A 21,916-nucleotide genomic window follows, 5' to 3' on the forward strand; every position below is an offset into this window, starting at 1 on the left:
ATATATGTGTTAGCATACGGTATTTGTTTTTCTCTTTCTGTCTTACTTCACTCTGTATGACAGACTCTGGGTCCATCCACCTCACTACAAATGACTCAATTTCACTTCTTTTTTATGGCTGAGTAATATTCCATTGTATATGTGTACCACATCTTCTTTATCCATTCATCTGTGACGGACACTTAGGTTGCTTCCATGTCCTGGCTATTGTAAATAGAGCTGCTATGAAATTTTGGTACATGACTCTTTTTGAATTATGGTTTTCTCAGGGTATGTGCCCAGTAGTGGGATTGCTGGGTCGTATGGTAGTTCTATTTTTAGTTTTTTAAGGAACCTCCGTACTGTTCTCCATAGTGGCTGTATCAATTTACATTCCCACCAACAGTGCAAGAGGGTTCCCTTTTCTCCACACCCTCTCCAGCATTTATTGTTTGTAGATTTTTTGATGATGGCCATTCTGACCGGTGTGAGATGATATCTCATGGTAGTTTTGATTTGCATTTCTCTAATGATTAATGATGTTGAGCATTCTTTCATGTGTTTGTTTGGCAATCCGTATATCTTCTTTGGAGAAATGTCTATTTAGGTCTTCTGCCCATTTTTGGATTGGGTTGTTTGTTTTTTTGATATTGAGCTGCATGAGCTGCTTGTAAACTTTGGAGATTAATCCTTTGTCAGTTGCTTCATTTGCAAATATTTTCTTCCATTCTGAGGGTTGTCTTTTGGTCTTGTTTATGGTTTCCTTTGCTGTGCAAATCTTTTAAGTTTCATTAGGTCCCATTTGTTTATTTTTGTTTTTATTTCCATTTCTCTAGGAGGTGGGTCAAAAAGGATCTTGCTGTGATTTATGTCATAGAGTGTTCTGCCTATGTTTTCCCCTAAGAGTTTGATTGATAGTGTCTGGCCTTACATTTAGGTCTTTAATCCATTTTGAGTTTATTTTTGTGTATGGTGTTAGGGAGTGTTCTAATTTCATTCTTTTACATGCAGCTGTCCAGTTTTCCCAGCACCACTTATTGAAGAGGCTGTCTTTTCTCCACTGTTTATTCTTGCCTCCTTTATCAAAGATAGGGTGACCATATGTGCGTGGGTTTATTGTTGGGCTTTCTATCCTGTTCCATTGATCTATATTTCTGTTTTTTTACCAGTACCATACTGTCTTGATTACTGTAGCTTTGTAGTATAGTCTGAAGTCCGGGAGCCTGATTCCTCCAGCTCCGTTTTTCTTTCTCAAGATTGCTTTGGCTATTCGGGGTCTTTTGTGTTTCCATACAAATTGTGAAATTTTTTGTTCTAGTTCTGTGAAAAATGCCAGTGGTAGTTTGATAGGGATTGCATTGAATCTGTAGATTGCTTTGGGTAGTAGAGTCATTTTCACAGTGTTGATTCTTGCAATCCAAGAACATGGTATATCTCTCCATCTGTTTGTATCATCTTTAATTTCTTTCATCAGTGTCTTATAATTTTCTGCATACAGGTCTTTTGTCTCCTTAGGTAGGTTGATTGCTAGATATTTTATTCTTTTTGTTGCAATGGTAAATGGGAGTGTTTTCTTAATTTCACTTTCAGATTTTTCATCATTAGTGTATAGGAATGCAAGAGATTTCTGTGCATTAATTTTGTATACTGCTACTTTAACAGATTCATTGATTAGCTCTAGTAGTTTTCTGGTAGCATCTTTAGGATTCTCAATGTATAGTATCATGTCATCTGCAAACATGGACAGCTTTACTTCTTCTTTTCTGATTTGGATTCCTTTTATTTCTTTTTCTTCTCTGATTGCTGTGGCTAAAACTTCCAAAACTGTGTTGAATAATAGTGGTGAGAGTGGGCAACCTTGTCTTGTTCCTGATCTTAGTGGAAATGGTTTCAGTTTCTCACCATTGAGGACGATGTTAGCTGTGGGTTTGTCATATATGGCCTTTATTATGTTGAGGTAAGTTCGCTGTATGCCTACTTTCTGGAGGGTTTTTATCATAAATGGGTGTTGAATTTTGTTGAAAGCTTTCTCTGCGTCGATTGAGATGATAATATGATTTTTCTCCTTCAATTTGTTAATATGGTGTATCACATTGATTGATTTGCTTATATTGAAGAATCCTTGCATTCCTGGGATTAAACCCCACTTGATCATAGTGTATGATCCTTTTAATGTGCTGTTGGATTCAGTTTGCTAGTATTTTGTTGCGGATTTTTGCATCTATGTTCATCAGTGATATTGGCCTGTAGTTTTCTTTCTTTGTGACATCTTTGTCTGGTTTTGGTATCAGGGTGATGGTGGCCTCGTAGAATGAGTTTGGGAGTGTTCCTCCCTCTGCTATATTTTGGAAGAGTTTGAGAAGGATAGGTGTTAGCTCTTCTCTAAATGTTTGATAGAATTTGCCTGTGAAGACATCTGGTCCTGGGCTTTTTTTTGTTTGAAGATTTTTAATCACAGTTTCAATTTCATTGCTTGTGATTGGTCTGTTCATATTTTCTATTTCTTCCTGGTTCAGTCTCAGAAGGTTGTGCATTTCTAAGAATTTCTCCATTTCTTCCCGGTTGTCCATTTTATTGGCATATAGTTGCTTGTAGTAATCTCTCATGATCCTTTGTATTTCTGCAGTGTCAGTTGTTACTTCTCCTTTTTCATTTCTGAGTGTATTGATTTGAGTCTTCTCCCTTTTTTTCTTGATGAGTCTGGCTAATGGTTTATCAATTTTGTTTATCTTCTCAAAAAACCAGATTTTAGTTTTATTGATCTTTGCTATCATTTCCTTCATTTCTTTTTCATTTATTTCTGATCTGATCTTTATGATTTCTTTCCTTCTGCTAACTTTGGGGGTTTTTTGTTCTTCTTTCTCTAATTGCTTTAGGTGTAAGGTTAGGTTGTTTATTTGAGATGTTTCTTGTTTCTTAAGGTAGGATTGTATTGCTATAAACTTCCCTCTTAGAACTGCTTTTGCTGCATCCCATAGGTTTTGGGTCGTCGTGTTTTCATTGTCATTTGTTTCTAGGTATTTTTTGATTTCCTCTTTGATTTCTTCAGTGATCTCTTGGTTATTAAGTAGTGTATTGTTTAGCCTCCATGTGTTTGTATTATTTACAGATTTTTTCCTGTAATTGATATCTAGTCTCATAGCGTTGTGGTTGGAAAAGATACTTGATACGATTTCAGTTTTCTTAAGTTTACCAAGGCTTGATTTGTGACCCAAGATATGATCTATCCTGGAGAATGGTCCATGAGCACTTAGAAGAAAGTGTATTCTGTTGTTTTTGGATGGAATGTCCTATAAATATTAATTAAGTCCATCTTGTTTAATGTACCATTTAAAGCTTGTGTTTCCTTATTTATTTTCATTTTGGATGATCTGTCCATTGGTGAAAGTGGGGTGTTAAAGTCCCCTACTATGATTGTGTTACCCTCAATTTCCCCTTTTATGGCTGTTAGTATTTGCCTTATGTATTGAGGTGCTCCTATGTTGGGTGCATAAATATTTACAATTGTTATATCTTCTTCTTGGATTGATCCCTTGATCATTATGTAGTGTCCTTCTTTGTCTCTTGTAGTAGTCTTTGTTTTAAAGTGTATTTTGTCTGATATGCGAATTGCTACTCCAGCTTTCTTTTGATTTCCATTAGTATGGAATATCTTTTTCCATCCCCTCACCTTCAGTCTGTATGTGTCCCTAGGTCTGAAGTGGGTCTCTTGTAGACAGCGGTCTTGTTTTTGTATCCATTCAACCACTCTGTGTCTTTTGGTTGGAGCATTTAATCCATTTACATTTAAGGTAATTATTGATATGTATGTTCCTATTACCATTTTCTTAATTGTTTTGGGTTTGTTATTGTAGGTCTTTTCCTTCTCTTGTGTTTCCTGCCTAGAGAAGTTCCTTTAGCATTTGTTGTAAAGATAGTTTGGTGGTGCTGAATTCTCTTAGCTTTTGCTTGTCTGTAAAGGTTTTAATTTCTCCGTCAAATCTGAATGAGATCCTTGCTGGGTAGAGTAATCTTGGTTTTAGGTTTTTCCCTTTCATCACTTTAAATATGTCCTGCCACTCCCTTCTGGCTTGCAGAGTTTCTGCTGAAAAATCAGCTGTTAACCTTATGGGGATTCCCTTGTGTGTTATTTGTTTGTTTTTCCCTTGCTGCTTTTAATATTTTTTCTTTGTATTTAATTTTTGATAGTTTGATTAATATGTGTCTTGGAGTGTTTCTCCTTGGATTTATCCTGTATGGGACTCTCTGTGCTTCCTCGACTTGATTAACTGTTTCCTTTCCCATATTAGGGAAGTTTTCAACTATAATCTCTTCAAATATTTTCTCAGTCCCTTTCTTTTCCTCTTCTTCTTTTTGGACCCCTATAATTTGAATGTTGGTGCATTTAATGTCCCAGAGGTCTCTGAGACTGTCCTCAATTCTTCTCATTCTTTTTTCTTTATTCTGCTCTGTGATAGTTATTTCCACTGTTTTATCTTCCAGGTCACTTATCCGTTCTTCTGCCTCAGTTATTCTGCTACTGATTCCTTCTAGAGAATTTTTAATTTCATTTATTGTGTTGTTCATCACTGTTTGTTTGCTCTTTAGTTCTTCTAGGTCCTTGTTAAACGTTTCTTGTATTTTCTCCATTCTGTTTCCAAGATTTTGGATCATCTTTACTATCATTATTCTGAATTCTTTTTCAGGTAGACTGCCTATTTCCTCTTCATTTGTTAGGTCTGGTGGGTTTTTACCTTGCTCCTTCGTCTGCTGTGTCTTTCTCTGTCTTCTCATTTTGCTTAACTTACTGTGTTTGGGGTCCCCTTTTCACAGGCTGCAGGTTCATAGTGCCCATTGTTTTTGGTGTCTGTCCCCAGTGGCTAAGGTTGGTTCAGTGGGTTGTGTAGGCTTCCTGGTGGAGGGCACTAGTGCCTGTGTTCTGGTGGATGAGGCTGGATCTTGTCTTTCTGGTGGGCAGGTCCACATCTGGTGGTGTGTTTTGGGGTGTCTGTGGCCTTATTATGATTTTAGGCAGCCTCTGTGCTAATGGGTGGGGTTGTGTTCCTGTCTTGCTAGTTGTTTGGCATAAGGTGTCTAGCACTGTAGCTTGCTGGTTGTTGAGTGGAGCTGGGTCTTATCGTTGAGATGGAGATCTCTGGGAGATATTCGCCATTTGATATTACGTGGAGCTGGGAGGTCTCTTGTGGACCAATGTCCTGAACTTGGGTCTCCCACCTCAGTGGTACAGCCCTGACACCTGGCTGGAGCACCAAGAGCCTGTCCGCCACACGGCTCAGAATAAAAGGGAGGAAAAAAAAGAAAGAAAGAAAGAAAGAAGATAAAATAAAATAAAGTTATTAAAATAAAAAATAAAAATAGTTATTAAAAAATTTTTTTAAGTAATTAAAAAGAAAGAAAGAAAGAAGACAGCAACCAAACAAAACCAAATCCACCAATGATAACAAGCACTAAAAACTATACTTAAAAAAAAAAAACAAAATAAAACGGACAGATAGAACCCTAGGACAAATGGTAAAAGCAAAGCTATACAGACAAAATCACACTGAAGCATACACATACACAGTCACAAAAAGAGAAAAAGGGACAAAATAATGTATCTTTGCTCCCAAAGTCCACTGCCTCAATTTACGATGATTCATTGTCTATTCAGGTATTCAACAGATGCAGGCACATCTAGTTGATTGTGGAGATTTAATCCGCTGCTCCTGAGGCTGCTGGGAGAAATTTCCCTTTCTCTTCTTTGTTCATACAGCTCCCAGGTTTCAGCTTTGGATTTGGCCCCGTCTCTGCGTGTAGGCCGCCTGAGGGCGTCTGTTCCCGCCCAGGCAGAACGGGGTTAAAGGAGCAGCTGCTTCGGTGGCTCTGGCTCACTCAGGCCGCGGGGAGGGAGGGGTACAGAGAATGCGGGGCGAGCCTGCGAGCGCAGCAGAGGCCAGTGTGACGTTGCACCAGCCTGAGGCGCGCCGTGCGTTCTCCCGGGGAAGTTGTCCCTGGATCACGGGACCCTGGCAGTGGCGGGCTGCACAGGCTCCCGGGAGGGGCGGTGTGGAGAGTGACCTGTGCTTGCACACAGGCTTCTTGGTGGTGGCAGCAGCAGCCTTAGCGTCTCACGCCCGTCTCTGGGGTCCGCGCTAATAGCCGCGGCTCGCGCCCATCTCTGGAGCTCGTTTAGGCGGCGCTCTTAATCCCCTCTCCTGGCGCACCAGGAAACAAAGAGGCAAGAAAAAGTCTCTTGCCTTTTCGGAAGCTCCAGACTTTTTCCCGGACTCCCTCCCGGCTAGCCGTGGCGCACTAGCCCCCTTCAGGCTGTGTTCACGCCGCCAACCCCAGTCCTCTCCCTGCGATCCGACCGAAGCCCGAGCCTCAGCTCCCAGCCGCCGCCCGTCCCGGCGGGGGAGCAGACAAGCCTCTCGGGCTGGTGAGTGCTGCTCGGCGCCGAGCCTCCGTGCGGGAATCTCTCCGCTTTGCCCTCCGCACCCCTGTGGCTGCGCTCTCCTCTGTGCCTCCGAAGCTTCCCCCCTCCGCCACCCGCAGTCTCTGCCCGCGAAGGGGCTTCCTAGTGTGTGGAAACCTTTCCTCCTTCACGGCTCCCTCCCACTGGTGCAGGTTCCGTCCCTATTCTTTTGTCTTTGTTTTTTCTTTTTTCTTTTGCCCTACCCAGGTACGTGGGGAATTTCTTGCCTTTTGGGAGGTCTGAGGTCTTCTGCCAGCGTTCAGTAGGTGTTCTGTGGGAGTTGTTCCACACGTAGATGTATTTCTGATGTATTTGTGGGGAGGAAGGTGATCTCCATGTCTTACTCTTGCGCCATCTTGAAGCTCCTAACTCTGTCTACTTTAGACTCATCCAGTTGTGGACTGATGTCATCAACTTTACTCTTTTTACCAGTTTCTTTCCCTTTGTCCTAAGACAGCATGCTCATTATCAATCATGCTTATTATCACTATCAAAATTAAACAAAACCCCTCAAAACTCCGATTGACCTTAAATCCCTTTTATTTGGTGCTACCGTCCAGGGGTCACCCAAGCTATAAACCATTAAATTCTGCTTTACTGTCTCATAACCATCCAGTCACCAAAACCTGATGGTTTTTTTTTTTTAAACACCTAAATATCTCTTGTCTATGATTCCCACCAAACTCAAGGTCATGTTTTGCCTGTATTCACTGCCTCCAGTCTATTCCCCACCCACAATGTCTGCCCTCCAGTCACCCATGAGCGGAGTCCCTCTAAAATCCAAGCCTGTCCATGACCTTTTCGTGGGTCCTTATCACTTATAAGTTCATGCTGTTTAATCACGTCAGACTTGACACCCCTCCTCCGCTGCCACTGCTTACCTTGAACTTTATGTCTTAGCAACACTGACCTCTTTGAACTTCCTGCAACTAATGATGGTCCTTGGGCCTTTCCCTCTGCCTGGAATAACTTTCTGGAATAATTCTCTTCTCCTTTCACCTGTTTCATCCTGAAGTTTAATTGTGTTTCTGAAGTTTCAGCCATTCTTGTACAGTTTTCCCCGCTATCTGGAGGTAGAGCGTTCCTCTGAAGCCTTTCGTAAGCCGGAATGTCATAAAGTGAAGAAGCCAGTACCTTAGGACCTATCTTGCTAATGGATGCACATCAGTTGAAGTAAAGCACAGATGCTCACAGACACAGTTCAAAGCTGTTGTGGCTTGGTGCTGAGCAGCTGAGAGTAGTTCTGGGGGAGGAGCTGGGGGTACGGCTCTCACTGCTTGGGGCTGTGTGCTGCCTCTATAATGACTGCCTGCAAAACAAACGCTGAACACTTTTCGCTTTTCGCCTTTTTTCATAAAAGCATAAAGCCTCTTCGGATTTCTTTCGGTTATTGAAAACAGGTACTAAGTAGATCTTTAATAAAAGCGAAGTGGTGTAAAGCGAATGTTTGAAAAGCAGGGGTGATACTTGTGTCTTAATTTTTATTATATCCATGTACCATCTGCCCTGTTTATTATATCTGATTTTTGTTTACATGGAGTTGCCTTAAAAATTAAATGTTTAGCTTTATTCTAAGTAAAAAACACTTTGAAATGATAGATTTTATGTATTTAGTCTTTTAATCAAAATAACTACATAACTGTCGAATAAAGTTGTCTGAGTTCGATTCTCTTGAGTATTTCTCAAACCTGTGGGAACCCTGCTTTCAGACACTGTTCAGCATACCCTTCCCCTGGGAAGCTGTCCTTTCTTCCAAGTTTTACTTACGGCGCTTGGTATGTTTCATAAAGGAGACTTGTAAACAACGATAAAGGCCAGAGTAAACGTTAATGTGCTCACTTTTATTTTTGAAGGCTTGTGATCCATGACATAAAAATAAACTGAGTTTTATAAATATTCAGTTTGACATGCAGGAGTGGGTTTGTTTGTCTGTAATCCAGTAACTGCTGGAACTGGCTCAAAGAAACCTTTAGTCAAATGCGTATATTTTTAATACCAAAACTGGTAATTGGGGCTGTTCGGATCAAACGTGGTTCAGTTTTATGGGATTAAATAAAATAATGATTGCAATGTTGAAAGTAACAAGTGCTACATGAGAATGCCAAAGAGGGGAAAATTTATTTTTTAAAGGAACTTGTACCTTTATAATGGTATTCTATTTTGTAAGCTGAAGGGCGAACTGAAGGTACCTGAAACTCAAATCTCTACGTCTTATGCGTTCTGTACTCTTGGGGAATTATAAGGAAAAATTATTGACAGAATCCACTAGCACAAAGCCAAGGACTCGGGGAAACCTGGGGGTATGACAGGGTCCCTGAATAATGAGATAAATGTCAGTGTCTGGGATTTAAGAGTGTCCAACACGAAATAGGCCAGTTTAACCAAGGAGGATGTATTCCTATAAACTAGGTAATTTAAGAGGTACACTCCCTCTTACTGTATTTTAGTTGATCATGTCTGTAGTTTTGCACTGACCCATTAACCACTGAACTGTCTGTCTGTCCCAGGAGACGCTCACCCCTCCCCACACTCTCCCGAGTTGAAGTGAGGCAACAGCAGCAGGAGATGTGCATTCGGATGTGGCTTTGACCATGTCCCTTTTCCAAACACACCATCCCTTCTCTCACCGCCGGCCTTGTTCATGTTGTTTGCTGGAATGGCCCCTTTCTTCCATCTCTACCTGTTGACCTCTTGTGCATTCCTTAAAACCCAGGCCAGATAAGGAGCTTTTCCTTATCTTCCCACTAAGAATGAATGAATTGTTAGCCCCTCTCTAAATTCCTATGGTGCTTAATTTGAGCTCTGATTAGGAATAATCACTCCTCAGACCTTGTACTGTATCGCTGATGGTAATGGCCGTCTCTCCTGGTTTTGGGGAAAGGCGGGTCTTTTGCTGATGCTCCCTGCGTCTGTTATTCATGCAGTCATCTGGCCTGCTGGGCTGGAGGGCAGGTGATTTTTCTGTAGCCTCTGTCACCCCATATTGCCAGGTTTGCTTCCTGGGCTTAGCATGTTACCCCTTTGAAATCCATGGGCACCCTCTCTCCTAAGACTCCAGCTCAGTGAGAAAGGAAGATCTTTCAGAGGCAAGAATGTGGTTGTATTTCACGAATGAGGAACTCCACTATATTCCCTTCTTTCTTTTCCTAGTCCAAGAAATCTAAACGTCCTTTTAATTTTGATTTCTTTTTGTTGGTAATTCAAATTAAACTAATTTAAAATGTTTTACCAAAGTCATGCACTTATGTACTTTAAAAAAATCAAATAATTTTATAAAACTTATAATGAAAAAAGTCCTGCCCTTTTCCTTTGCCCCAGTGGGTACCTTGTTCACTTTTTGGGTGTCAATCCCTGTATTTCTAACGTAACTGTGACAGTTCTCGTCTTCCACTAGTGTCTGTTGACGCCTTTGTGTGGAAGATGAAGATTTAGTTTGCTTATTCTCCATACTTCTCTTCACCTAGATAATTATGTCTATAATTTTTTGCTAACTCAGTATCCTCTATTCAAATAATTAGAACCATGTCAATATTATTTGTAACCGAGGCTCTTCACTTGCACCAAAAGGGATCGCAATTCCCCAGCTGCCTCTAGTGACCAGGAGAAACTGTGCCCTTTGGGTCTAATGAGGGCAGGCTTCCCCCTGAGTCCAGGCTGCCCATTTTCCCACTTACAGTTAGTTAAGATATGTAAACAAGCTATATAAATGTTAGCTCTTGTTATCACGTCAATATTATAATTTGAGCCAAACCTCATTTAGTCCAGTTCTTAACTATATATGCGTATGAATAAGCTTAAAAGTACTTTTGCCAGCAGCTGCATTTAGAGAAAATACATAAAGTCCAGGCATATTTTTATGTAACACAACTTTTGCTGGATAGATACTTCTTAGCATTATACCTCAACAGGCAGAGGACATGTGTGTTGACAAATCCTTGTTATTAATAGTTTTCTGTTATATTTCACTGAAGAGGCCTTCCAGCTTAATCCACTTTAGGCATCTTGCTTTGGGCAGCTTACAGTTATTGCTGTCTTGGAAAAGTCCCATTCGCGATGCATACACCCTTCCAGGACTGTGTTTTTCATTCTTCCTAGTTGAAACTTACCTGCTACCAAGAGCCTAAATCAAATCTTGATCCTTTGCTTTGCTGCTCTCTTTTGTAGTTTTCCCAGATGCCTTATATTATATTTTACCTGATAAGCAAGGCCCTTGATTTTATTCATTTAAAAATACAGACAATCACTTAAAAGATAAAAGCTCCTGAGTCATAAATAGGCAGGCTGGGGATTGATTTCTGGAGTTGATGAGATTGTTGAGAGACCAGTTTCATGTAAGAATAAGCAATCTGAGAAGAGAGCTACCAGCTAAATAACAGCAGATGTGGGAGGAGCTCAATAACTTCCATTAGCTTGTAAAAATCCTACTTTGAGGATTCATGCTAAGTGGTAACTCTCAGAGTGTGAGATTGTGACTTAAATATCTGCCTAAACTTTGTCACAGTTCAAAAGGGGAGGGTCTCTGGATAACGAGCATCCAGGAGAGAGAAAGTCCATGGCGGTTAAGTATTGCTGAGGAGAAGGGTGTGAGGCGTAAGCAGTGGCTGGGCATCTGTGCTGCCATGTGCCTTTTGCAGACATCTGTGACTAATCACAGCCCATTTTCCTGTAGCCTTTCAGTCCTTCTCTAGGGGATCTCGAGCAGTCTGTCAGAGCCTGCCCCTGACATGAAGCCTTTGGTCATCTTTGGCTAGAGTTTCATCCAGGACAAAATGAAGGGGGAAAAAAAACAAAAAACAAACAAAAAAAACCCCAGCAGACTTGTCTACTCTAGCATGGAGACAGTCAGGATTAGATTAATCTGTGTTTCTTGAGAGTTAATCCCACATTACGTAGTTAGAGTTAACTTTGGGTACAGAAGCAAGCTCTGCCTCTTATCAGCCTGGGGATTGTGGGCTAGTTATGTAATCTCTCTACATCTCTGTTTCCCCGTCTGTAAAAAGGGTCTAGTATCACCTACCTCATTAAAGTTGTCGGAAAGTTTAAATGAAGTAATGTATATTTTCTTACTGCCATGCTCAGCCGAAGTAGGTGGTCAGTGGATGGTAGGGGCTCTTATTAATATGATTATAGGCTAATCATTGCTTCATAATTTTCCTGAAGTTGTGTTATCATTGAGTATGTGGAAGATAGAGAGTGCTATGCTTTGCAGTTTTAATAAATGTTGACTTTTATGGAAGGATCCAAATTTGAGCAGGTCTTTGGCTCAGTAACCATGGTTATGGGAAAGCTCTTTTATAACTTAGCCCTCCTTAATCCTGGGAGAAGTATTTCCAAACTGTAAACATAATTTCAAGAGGAAATGACAGTATGCAGTAGCCTGGAAGCCTTTAAAGATGGCGCATCTGATGGAGTACTTCAGTGCTTTCACTTCCCTGGACCCCTTGGTGAGGAAGCCGGGTAGCCATCCCCTTTCCTACCCCTCGTTCCATCCCTCCTTCCACTCAGTCTCCACAGGGAGTGTGAATGGAGCATGCTTCCTCTTTCTTCACTGTAGCCAACTCGAGAAGTTGTTAGGGTTCTGCTAAATTTTCCCTAATGTAGACAAACCGTGTGGTCCAAAAGTACCTCTCCATTGCCAGAAATCACATCAGTCTGCTGCCCTTCAGGAAAGACTAAAGCTTGTTATGCTAATGGCATTATTTAGCAATGTCTAGATGAATCTCTCTCATTAAAGGCCTGGAGATGAAGCTAAATAATAGTAAAGGCAGGAAATGTTTATTTTTCCCTAGGTAGGGAGAACAAAAGCTCATACAAGCAGAATATTTTGTATATATTTTGTTAGTTCAGCTGACTGGTTATTAATCTATTCTGGTGTTTTGTGGGAAATGACAGAGGTTTTTTTTTTTTTTTTTTTAAATGGCCCATAGGAAGAAAATAATGTTTGAGTTTGCTAAATAATCTCTTGCCATTTGCCAAACCAAATATCACTTATCAACTCCACGTATGAAGTATATGCTATTTGCCCGAAGTTCGGATGCTTATTACCACTCTGTTGGAAGCACTTAGTTTCAAAAAAGCAGCACGTGATACAGCTGCTTCTGAAATATAAGAGATGGTGTGGTTTTAAAAAGGAAACAATTATGAGAGATTGTCGACGTTTTCGATCTGTTAAGTTTTCTCACAACCATTTGGAATGGTTTCTAAGTGATCTTGCCTGGAAGGCATCTTGATGCAGAGTCTTTTCTCTGTAGCTGTTATTTTACAGCTTCAGTTTAATCCTCTTTTTACTGAACGCCAATTGGCGTGTTGTAGTTAGTCTAAATATTTATAGGATCTTACCACTGCATGTTTATCTTTTAGGCATTTGTAATATTTCTTAACGTGTGGTTGGGAGGATGTGAGAGCAGTATGTCTCTGGAGTAGATTGTTTTAGTTAGAAGGCTGGCTCAGGCTCACACTAGCTGTGAATCCTTAAGAACATTACTTAACCTCTCTGTGGCGCAGCAGTCTCTTCCTGGGGATGATCCCCACGAAAGCAATGGTAATATTTAACTCAAAAGATTGTGTGAGTGCTATAGAAGAGCAGAATTAACGCTGCCTGTCATAAGTATTATTTCCTAATGGAGAACTAAATAAAAGACTTGAAGGAGACTTGCATTGTAGGGGGTGTCTTATTATCTATCAAAGGTAACGATGGCTTGGAGAAAACATGATTTTGAAATGGAGCTTAAATATAGTATTTACGGAACTGTATTTTATTATGATTTTCCTCTGGCCTGTGTTCAAACTGTCTTCTAAGTGTCTCTGGATCATTTGGTGTAGGTGAGATTCACACACGTTTTTATATTACAAGTTTCCTCCGCATATGACAGCATTTTAGTGGTAATTCATATTTACTGCTTCCTTTCCCACCATTTTTTTCTAACTTGCTTTAGGCATTTTGTATGTGGACAACATTAAGAATCAGTATGTTTTGGCCATAAGTTCAATTTTTCTGGCATGAAGCTCTATTTTTTATAAAATAAGATAGTGAAGGTGCAGACTCAGTATCCATGCTTTTCCAATCTGTGGGTCCTTGTGGCACTGACACATCTCTAGGCCAACTTTTGGGATTCATTTTCATTCAGAGGCCCAAAATCGAGTTCGTATACTACTTACTTGTAATGGATTAGAAAGATCTGGAAGCTACCTGGAACTAGCTCAGAGGCATAATCAAATATTCCAGACCCTCACAATTATTATTTCTAATATAATTTCACTACTTCTTTAATTCTGTTTGTTGGCTTGTTGCTGACATAAAAATTCTAGTATGTTTCCAGTATGAGCGCCACATACATACCTGGTGAAGAAATTTTCTTAGTGTCTTCTGTGAAGGAGGAAAAAACGAAGGTTGATTGATGAAGTGTAGTCTGGGATTGGCCCTGGGTTAAGTTCCAAGGTACCCCTGGCAGCAGGAGAATGAGACTTTTCATTTTCTAAGCTACTTGTAGAGTCACGGTTGAATTGCCAGGGTTGTGACGCATCCTGAGGAACGTGGCAAGTTTTTTATTTGTACCATTGGTTCGCTTTAAATTTAGCATCAAAAGCTAACGTGCTTGGGCCGTTCAGAGTCCTGAGGGCAGGTCTCTGTCTCTGCCTGCTGCAGGGCGGGGAAGGTGTGACAGGAGCTCTGGAGTCAGGTGTTCATCTCTAGGCTTCGCCTTCGTCACCTGGGAAATGGTGCTGATAGTGGTGCCTCCCTGAGTAGGTTGCTGTGTGCATTAGGTGAAATAGTGCACATGGAATGCATGCAGTTTGTGGCAGCAAGTAGAGCTAGTAAATATTAGTGCTATTTCTATTCATTTCTCCAAGTTAAGATAATATTAATTGTATTCTGCTTCTCTTCTCCCCCCACCCCGCTTAGTAGGCGTATCTTAGAAACAGACTCTAGCATTTTGTGTTCCTGGAGCATCCGCCTGTGGGCTATAGATGCACCATCTCTTAGAAGCTGTGCAAATAGGATCTGAACACTTCGTTGGTCAGTGGTAAGGTTTGGGGACTTTGGGAAAGTTGTGGACAAAAAGTGGCAGGAAGTTGGGGATGGAGATGATATTGTGGGGATATCTTTTACTTTATATGACTCAAGGGCTCACTTAATTCCTCATTTTTATGAGTGAATGTATAAAGATTATCTAAGATCCTTTCCTCCTCAAAGTTTTCAGACGTTTTTGGCAGTTCTTGTGGTATCTCTCTAAAGTGTTTTGTTCAGTTGCTGGTTCTAGTAACATGTTGTAAAACTGTGTGTGTGTGTGTATTCTGGTTGTTTTTGAGGGACAGAGAGTAGAACCCTTTTTTTTTTTTTTTTTTTTTTTTCTGTTCAAATCTTAAATAGAACCTAGTGGATAAAACAGATGAAAGTGTACCTTTGAGTGCAGATGAGGATGCAGGGAAGAGCTGGCCTGCCTGCTCAGTCTCTATCTGGTTGCCCCCAGGTATGTCTATGATTCCCTATGGCTAAGGAATACAGTTTGAAAACTGTGTCCTTCTAGAATACTTCTGTTCTCGAATAGCTTGTCCCACAAGGTGCAACTGTGGGCTTCATAGATATTTAGTAATTCAAACCACTGATTGACATTTAGAAGTTGAGACAGAGAATAAAGGTAACAAGGAGATTGATGCTGATTGGATATGGTCCCTTTGGGAAGTTACAATACCAGGACATGCAAAACTCCAGTGAGATAACCAATTAATTCAAACCTGGGTTTCCTTTCTGGCTTTACAGGCCTCCTTTACCAACCCTGGTTTGCTGGTATGAGGCCAGCAGGTCTGGGTGTTGTGCACTGACCAGAGGTAGGCGTTTACCTCTAACCCCAAGCTCCTCGGCCCTTCCTGGACAATGTGAGGTACTTTCTGGGTCAGATGGCTTTGGAGGCTAGAATGTTTAAGACAGAGACAACCTCCATAAATCTAGACGTCTAGTATCTTCACATTCAGTGCCGTATTTGACGTGTCCCCCTTTTGTGGTAGTTGCAGTACCAATTATGCACTTCAGGCATTCCGAGATGGGCCTGGAACACAGAGAGGGCCATCGGGCCAGGCCCGTTATCCAGCCTGCAGGGACATATGTGGGCTAGGGAGCCCACGGAGTCAACAGTAATGTCGCCACCAAAATATTTGCCTTTTCTTTGAATGACAGTGCCCTTCCTATTTGTATGGTTTATTTGGCGTGTGCACGTGTATGTTCTTTTTTAAATGAGTTAAATTGTTTTGCTGAAGATAACTTATTTCCCTAAACTCTGATATATGCACTTATGTGTATTTAAATACATAATTATATATATTATTATCACTAATCAATTTACCCCCCTCCCCCTGCAGAAAAGCATTTGGTAATGCTTTAGAGTGGAATGACATGGTTTCGCCTGAGGTGCTGAGCTCTTTTGTGTTGCGTTGATTGCGGTGCTGTAGGACTGTGACCACGTAGCTCGCTTTGCGAACAATGTTCTCTGTGATGTGCTATGACTGTCCTGGCTTTCCTGCAGAAATAGGCAGTCCTTTGAACTGTGAAGTATTTCTCATCTCGGCTTTAAGATTAAGGAGAAACTTTTTGATCTGAGGTACCTTGCTCCACGAAATACTTTTGAAGAGATTTCACTTACCAAAGGCTTAACCAAAGCAGGCTGGAATAGGGTCATCTTATAATTTATTATTCAAACTGGGGCACTTTTGGAAAGCAGCAAGGGGCATTAATTATAATTAGACCCGGGACTGCAGGAGTGAACTGGGTCCGTCCTGGGCATATGGGACATATGTTCACCCCACAGTAGGTACACTCTAGAGAGTCAGAATAGAAATGATAAATTCCCCAAATCATTTGAAAGCCCAGACTACCGAAACCTTAAAATGAGCCTCAAGACAGACAGGTGCTACCTTTCCTCTCTTTGTAGTGAATGCTGCTATGGTGTAGGGCTTGGCATCTACTATGAGTTCATTTATTGAGCATCTACTATGTATAAATACTCTGTGCTAGTCTTTAGGATTCTTTCATCAACCACTTAAAAGAACACAGTGCTTTCCAAACAAAAGTTTCAGGAGTCCTGGCTTACAGTTTATCCCCAATGCATTCTTTTTCTGCTCTGTTTATTCTCTGTTCTAATTCTGATTCCTTCATGATGTCTCTGTGCCAATATTTTAATTCTAAGTTATTTGGAACAAATCCCTTTTTGTTATGTGATAAATATTTCAGATTTGTAAGCACTCTAAGGGGGAGCTCAGGGCATTTTCTAGTTTTTGGCCAACTATAGTATTCAGCTCACTGCTGGGGATACAGTAGGTCCTCACTGTGTGGTTGGTTATGGCTGATTATTATTAATCATTTAATAGTGATTCTCAAACTTGAACACACTTTCACAAGTTTGAGAGTCACTGTTAATCGACAATTTGTAGCAGCTTTAGGTTGGTGAAGACTTTTCAGAATTTGACGAAAGCCAGAAAGCTAGAAAAATGCACAAACATATTTTATACAATAGGGGGGATTTGGGGAACCACTGATTCAGTACTCTGATATAAACTAAGCACTTTAGTTTTCAGAATAAATCCTATTAGAATTGTTAGAGGAAGTCACACACCAGTGATCTGAGAATTTGATGATTATTTATCTTTAGTAGCCTTGGCCTGTGGTTTGTCCCCAACTTTTTTTTTTCATCAGGAGCTCATGCCCTGAGATTTCTCCAGGCATTAACCTAGGCCCTGTGGTGAATGTCAGCATGGTACCTGCTGGGTGGTCCTGCCACATTCTCACTCAGCCACACACTTGATGTGGGTCCCCCACCCAGCCAGAGGGGCAGGAAGGGACTTTAGTGAATTCCCTTTGACTTTTCTTTAAACAACTTAATTTTTGTATTAATTCGCTTTAATTTTTAGTGAATTACATTTACTTTAAACAACTAAATTTTTAAACATTCCGAAGGAATGCATGGGCAAATTAGAAATAGAGATAAGTGAAAGGAAGAAAAAAAGATTATTGGAAAATTTGTCCTTGGGTAACCCATTTTTCTCTTGTAAACGGCAAAATAAGAAGCAAAAGAAGAGTCACTTGGTGACTGAACACTGGAGGGGGAGTTTATGCCTCCCTAGTTATGCACTAGGGTAAATAACAATAGCATTATTAATCATACCTAACCTTTACTGAAGTTTTATAACATGCCAGATACTGTTGTGTTTTAAATTCCTATTTATATTAACTCATTAAACCTGATAGCTGGTGTACGAGTAAGTGCTATTAATGTACCCCAATTTAACACGGACAGTAAGGCTCAGAGTGGTTAAGCATCTGCCTGAGGTGACACGCCGGTAAGGATTTGAGTTGAGGCTGGGAGATGCCGTAGTTCTCGGTCTCAAATGTTGTATCCTCTTCTGGTCTTCTAGGATGATAAGAAAACACTGCTGTGAATTACTGTTGGGTGGTGGTGGAGGTGGTGGTAGAGGAGACGAGACTCCTGCATGAATGCTTTGGGGTTGAGGGATGAGGACTAGGACATTCTCCGTGGGTCATGTGGGTGCAGAGATGGAGCAGGACTCAGGAGTGTGCATAGGTCCTATGCTTTTTGGACCCTTTAGGTAATTAGGCTAATCATCAGCCTCACCTTGAAATATCCTTCATTCCTTTGTTATCAGCATGTGGAACAGCTGAAAGAATGTCTGCTGATTGGAACCTTCCCAACTCACCTTAGAATGGTGGGCACCTGTTCATTTTAAACTGGGTACCATGACGTTCTCTGTGCTGAACATTCGCAAACAGCTGGACTCAGAAGGAAATGTACAGATGTGTGGTGTTCACAGTTTACTAATATAGTGAGGGCTGACAGAATTATTATAGGTCACTGAGCCTTTTAAATTATATTTGTTTGTAAAGTGGCCTTGTATTTTGATCTTGAGAGTAATGCCAATTTGGTCATATCGACTTTCCAAAATGTCACGAGCTTTGCATGTTTCATCACTAATTTAATTTTCCCTAAAATTATTTCCCAGAACACTAAGTGGACATTTTTTCCTGTAATGTTATTTTAAAGAAAGAATCCAAGAGTGAATTGATTTAATACACTCAGTGAATAAGGACTTGTCCTCTGAGAGCTGAGTAATGGAGGGCTAAGGACGGGGCTACAGGGTTGAAATTCCTGGATTCAAATCCTGCCTCCTCACTTAGCAGATGTTTGAGTCTGGCTAAAATACTTACGCATCTGTAAATGGGAATAACTCTCTGTATACCAGTAGGATTGCTGTAAGAATTCAGTGGGATAGTATTCATTACTCACAAAGCACCAGTGCAATGTCTAAAGTATGAAAAGCCCTCAGTAAATGTTAGCAATTATTAAATCCTGGAAAAGCAGATAACTGTGGACAGAGGTTGGGATCTCTTACCGCTGCTTCTCACCCCCACCCACTTAGCAGTGTGTCTCCATGAATTTTCCATGTCAGTTCTTAAAGCTCCTCATTTCTCTTTGGAATAGTTGCACACCATCCCATTGAAGGAAAGAATCATTAATGGTTGTTTGGATTATTTTGTATTTTCCTCATCATTATAAATATTTCATACTCTTATTTCCCTGCTCCCTCCAACATTCCCCTCAAAACTTTGAAGGCTGTGTTTTGAGGTTGGTCTCAGTACCACCGCTGTAATTATTTCCATTATTTTGTAAACACCTGTTTGATGGGGGTATCAGGGAGCCTTTGTGCTCACTTAGCCTAAAACTAAATAATGATTGGCCATCGTGTCTTATCAGTTGAAGAACTGAGGGCAGTAGGAGTGAGCTTTACCAGATAAGAAAGAGGAAACTGCCTGAGAGCCTTTACTGAAAACTTCTTATGGCCCATCTCTCAGAAAATCAAACCTAAACTCATTAGCTAGTATGTAATTGTGAAAACCCAGCATGGAGAGTTTTCTCATTTATATTCGATGGGACGCCCTTTCCCTGAAATTGTTCCCCCTCAAATTGCAATTTAATTTGTGTATATAAAAACTTCTCTCGGTCATAATCAGTGCTGGGAAGCTGGAGTCTCCTCTCCGGCCTTCCTGCTTCACTCTCTCCCTCTGCCCAACCTCCATAGTCTCTTCTGCAGTCAACTGCAAAGAACACAATCCCATCTGGGCACGCCTTTGCTCGAACCCACCCCGGGGAGATTTTTTTTTTTTTTTTTTTTTTCATCACGAAAGCCAGGGTCTTTATTTAATCTAGCTGAAACTACATCAATGTGGCTGTTTTCTTCTTTCAAAAGCATTTCATGAACTACATTTCATGAGAAAACTACTGTGTGCATATATTTCTTTAAATCAGCATTTTCTAGATATTCATCTTAAATCAAATACCCCCAAAATCAGAACAAAGATAGCATAAACTGGGTGGTTAAACAACAGAAATCTACTTCTCATACTTCTGGAGACTAGAAATCCAAGAACAAGATGCTGGCTGATTTAGTTCCTGGTGAGGACTCTCTTCCTGGCTTGAAGATGACTGCCTTCTTCCTGTGTCCTCACATGGCAGAGAGAGAGGGAGCAAACTCTGGCGTCTATCTTTTTTTTTTTTCTAATCAGTCATCAATTTTATACACATCAGTGTATACATGTCAATCCCAATTGCCCAATTCAGCACACCACCATCCCCACCCCACAAGAGGTTCCCCCCCCACCCGCCACCCGGGGATTTGGATCCAGATTTGGATCATGCCCTGCAAAGCCCTGTATGACCTGGCCGGCCTCTGCCCGGTTTCCCTCACTGCCCTTCCTGTGCTCTTGGCCTCACGCCTCCTGTTGCCAGAATGAGTTGCCTTCTTGCCAATGCTGCTGCTGCTGTTTCGTCCGTCCTCCCCCTTCAACGAGTCAGTCCCATCGTGGGGCCTTTGCATATGCTCTTCCCTTCCCTCTGTCTTCCTCATTTCATTCAGGTCTCCTGTTCTGATCTCTCATCTTCACTGTGACTGCTCTTGGTCACCTCATCCACGGGGGACGCCCCATTATGTTCCTGCCACCCACTCTGCTTAGTGGTTCCTTCCCCAGGATTATAAGCTCCTGAGGTTAGGCACTTTGTCTCATTCACTGCTGTGTCTCCAGCACCTGCTGGCACAATGAAGGTACTCAGTTCTTAACTCTTGTTGGATTCATGAAGGAATCAAGGAAGTGGAGATAACTTACAGAATTTAATGTATGATGCTGTCTTTTGAGGCTTTAGTCTGAATATTGATGGCAAACTAAGAGAAGAGCTTCTAACATTTTAAAATGAAACAGTTCAGAAAAACTATCAGTCTTTCAGTTTATTTTTCAGAGCAGAGATGTGCAGTTTCTGAGAAATTTTCAAAAAGCAGAAGTACCATGGATTGATTTCTCATCTTTGATCATTATCTTCTGCTTTTTGATTTTACTCTTGTGTTTATGTCTTATATCATGAAAGCCTTTGAGTCTTTATTCTCATCTTCTCAAACGCGCACTTGCAGAATGCCTCGCCTCCTGTCCCTTCACCCCCGTCGCATTAGTGATGACAGTCTTACAGTATATTCAGGGGGCTTTCTCTCTAGGGACTCAGGAAGTATATGGCTGGCTCATCCAAGATCATCCCTCTCTGTACAGAGGGATCTGAGCAGTGGTTTCAAGAAGTTTCTTGGCCTCTGGGCTGGGGTCCAGGGCTTTCCAGAGGAGCTTCCAGGGAGGCTGATGGAGTTTTTGCCTCAGCCTCATCAGGAGCATTTCTGTTTCTGGCTGTCTGGTGTATTAGCGTTCCATGTAAGATTTTGAGTAACATTCGCCTCATGAATAAAACAATATCGGAACACTTCTGATTTAGAGGGGTCTCTTCCCTTTCAGGGAATAATGAGAGGGCTTGGAACAGGGCCTTGTATCCCTGAGAATCGAAGGTGGCAGACAAAGGCAAGGGCAGCCTGTTCTGGATGAGTTTGACTAGTTCTGACCCAAGGAGGCGTTTGATTGATGTCTGTGCCTTGAACTTAATTACAGGAGCTCGTGAGCCACTGGCCTAGGTTTTACCGGGCGGTGCACACAGGTGCCCTTGGCTTTGCTGCCACCTTACTTTGTCTTTTTTCAGTTCCTCCTTTCTCCTGAGTGTTGCTGTTTGTGGTACAACATTGCTATGGAAACTTTATGCTAATCGCTGCTCCTGCACTGTGCATTTGGGAAGGCTCCTCTGATTTCCTGTTAAATACTTTGATTTCCCTTCCTATCCTCAATTTCCAAGGCATTTAAAATCCTCCATTAAAATGAGAACACGGACTCATCAGAGTCGAAATGTAAACAAACTTGTGAAGTATTTGAACCTTATCATTGAATGTATCTGGAAATCCCAAACCGAAGAAACTTTGGGCTCATATTCACAGTACCCACCCAGATGGAAAGCAGTTTGTTCTTGAGTGAATGAACTTAAAGTAAACGCAGGGTGCCTAGACTCTAGACATTAATGCAAACTGTATTTGCACAAAAGTGCTTGTTGTATAAGAGTA

General features: G+C 41.1%; 1 protein-coding gene across 2 annotated transcripts in view; it reads left to right on the forward strand.

Annotated features, from left to right (window-relative positions):
- MED12L (mediator complex subunit 12L) overlaps positions 1–21,916 on the forward strand; it is a 319,598-nt gene that overhangs the window by 138,190 nt on the left and 159,492 nt on the right. The gene's annotated exons all lie outside the window — the stretch shown is intronic.

This window comes from Balaenoptera musculus, chromosome 4 (assembly GCF_009873245.2).
Source record: "Balaenoptera musculus isolate JJ_BM4_2016_0621 chromosome 4, mBalMus1.pri.v3, whole genome shotgun sequence".
Classification (NCBI taxonomy): Eukaryota; Metazoa; Chordata; class Mammalia; order Artiodactyla; family Balaenopteridae; genus Balaenoptera; species Balaenoptera musculus.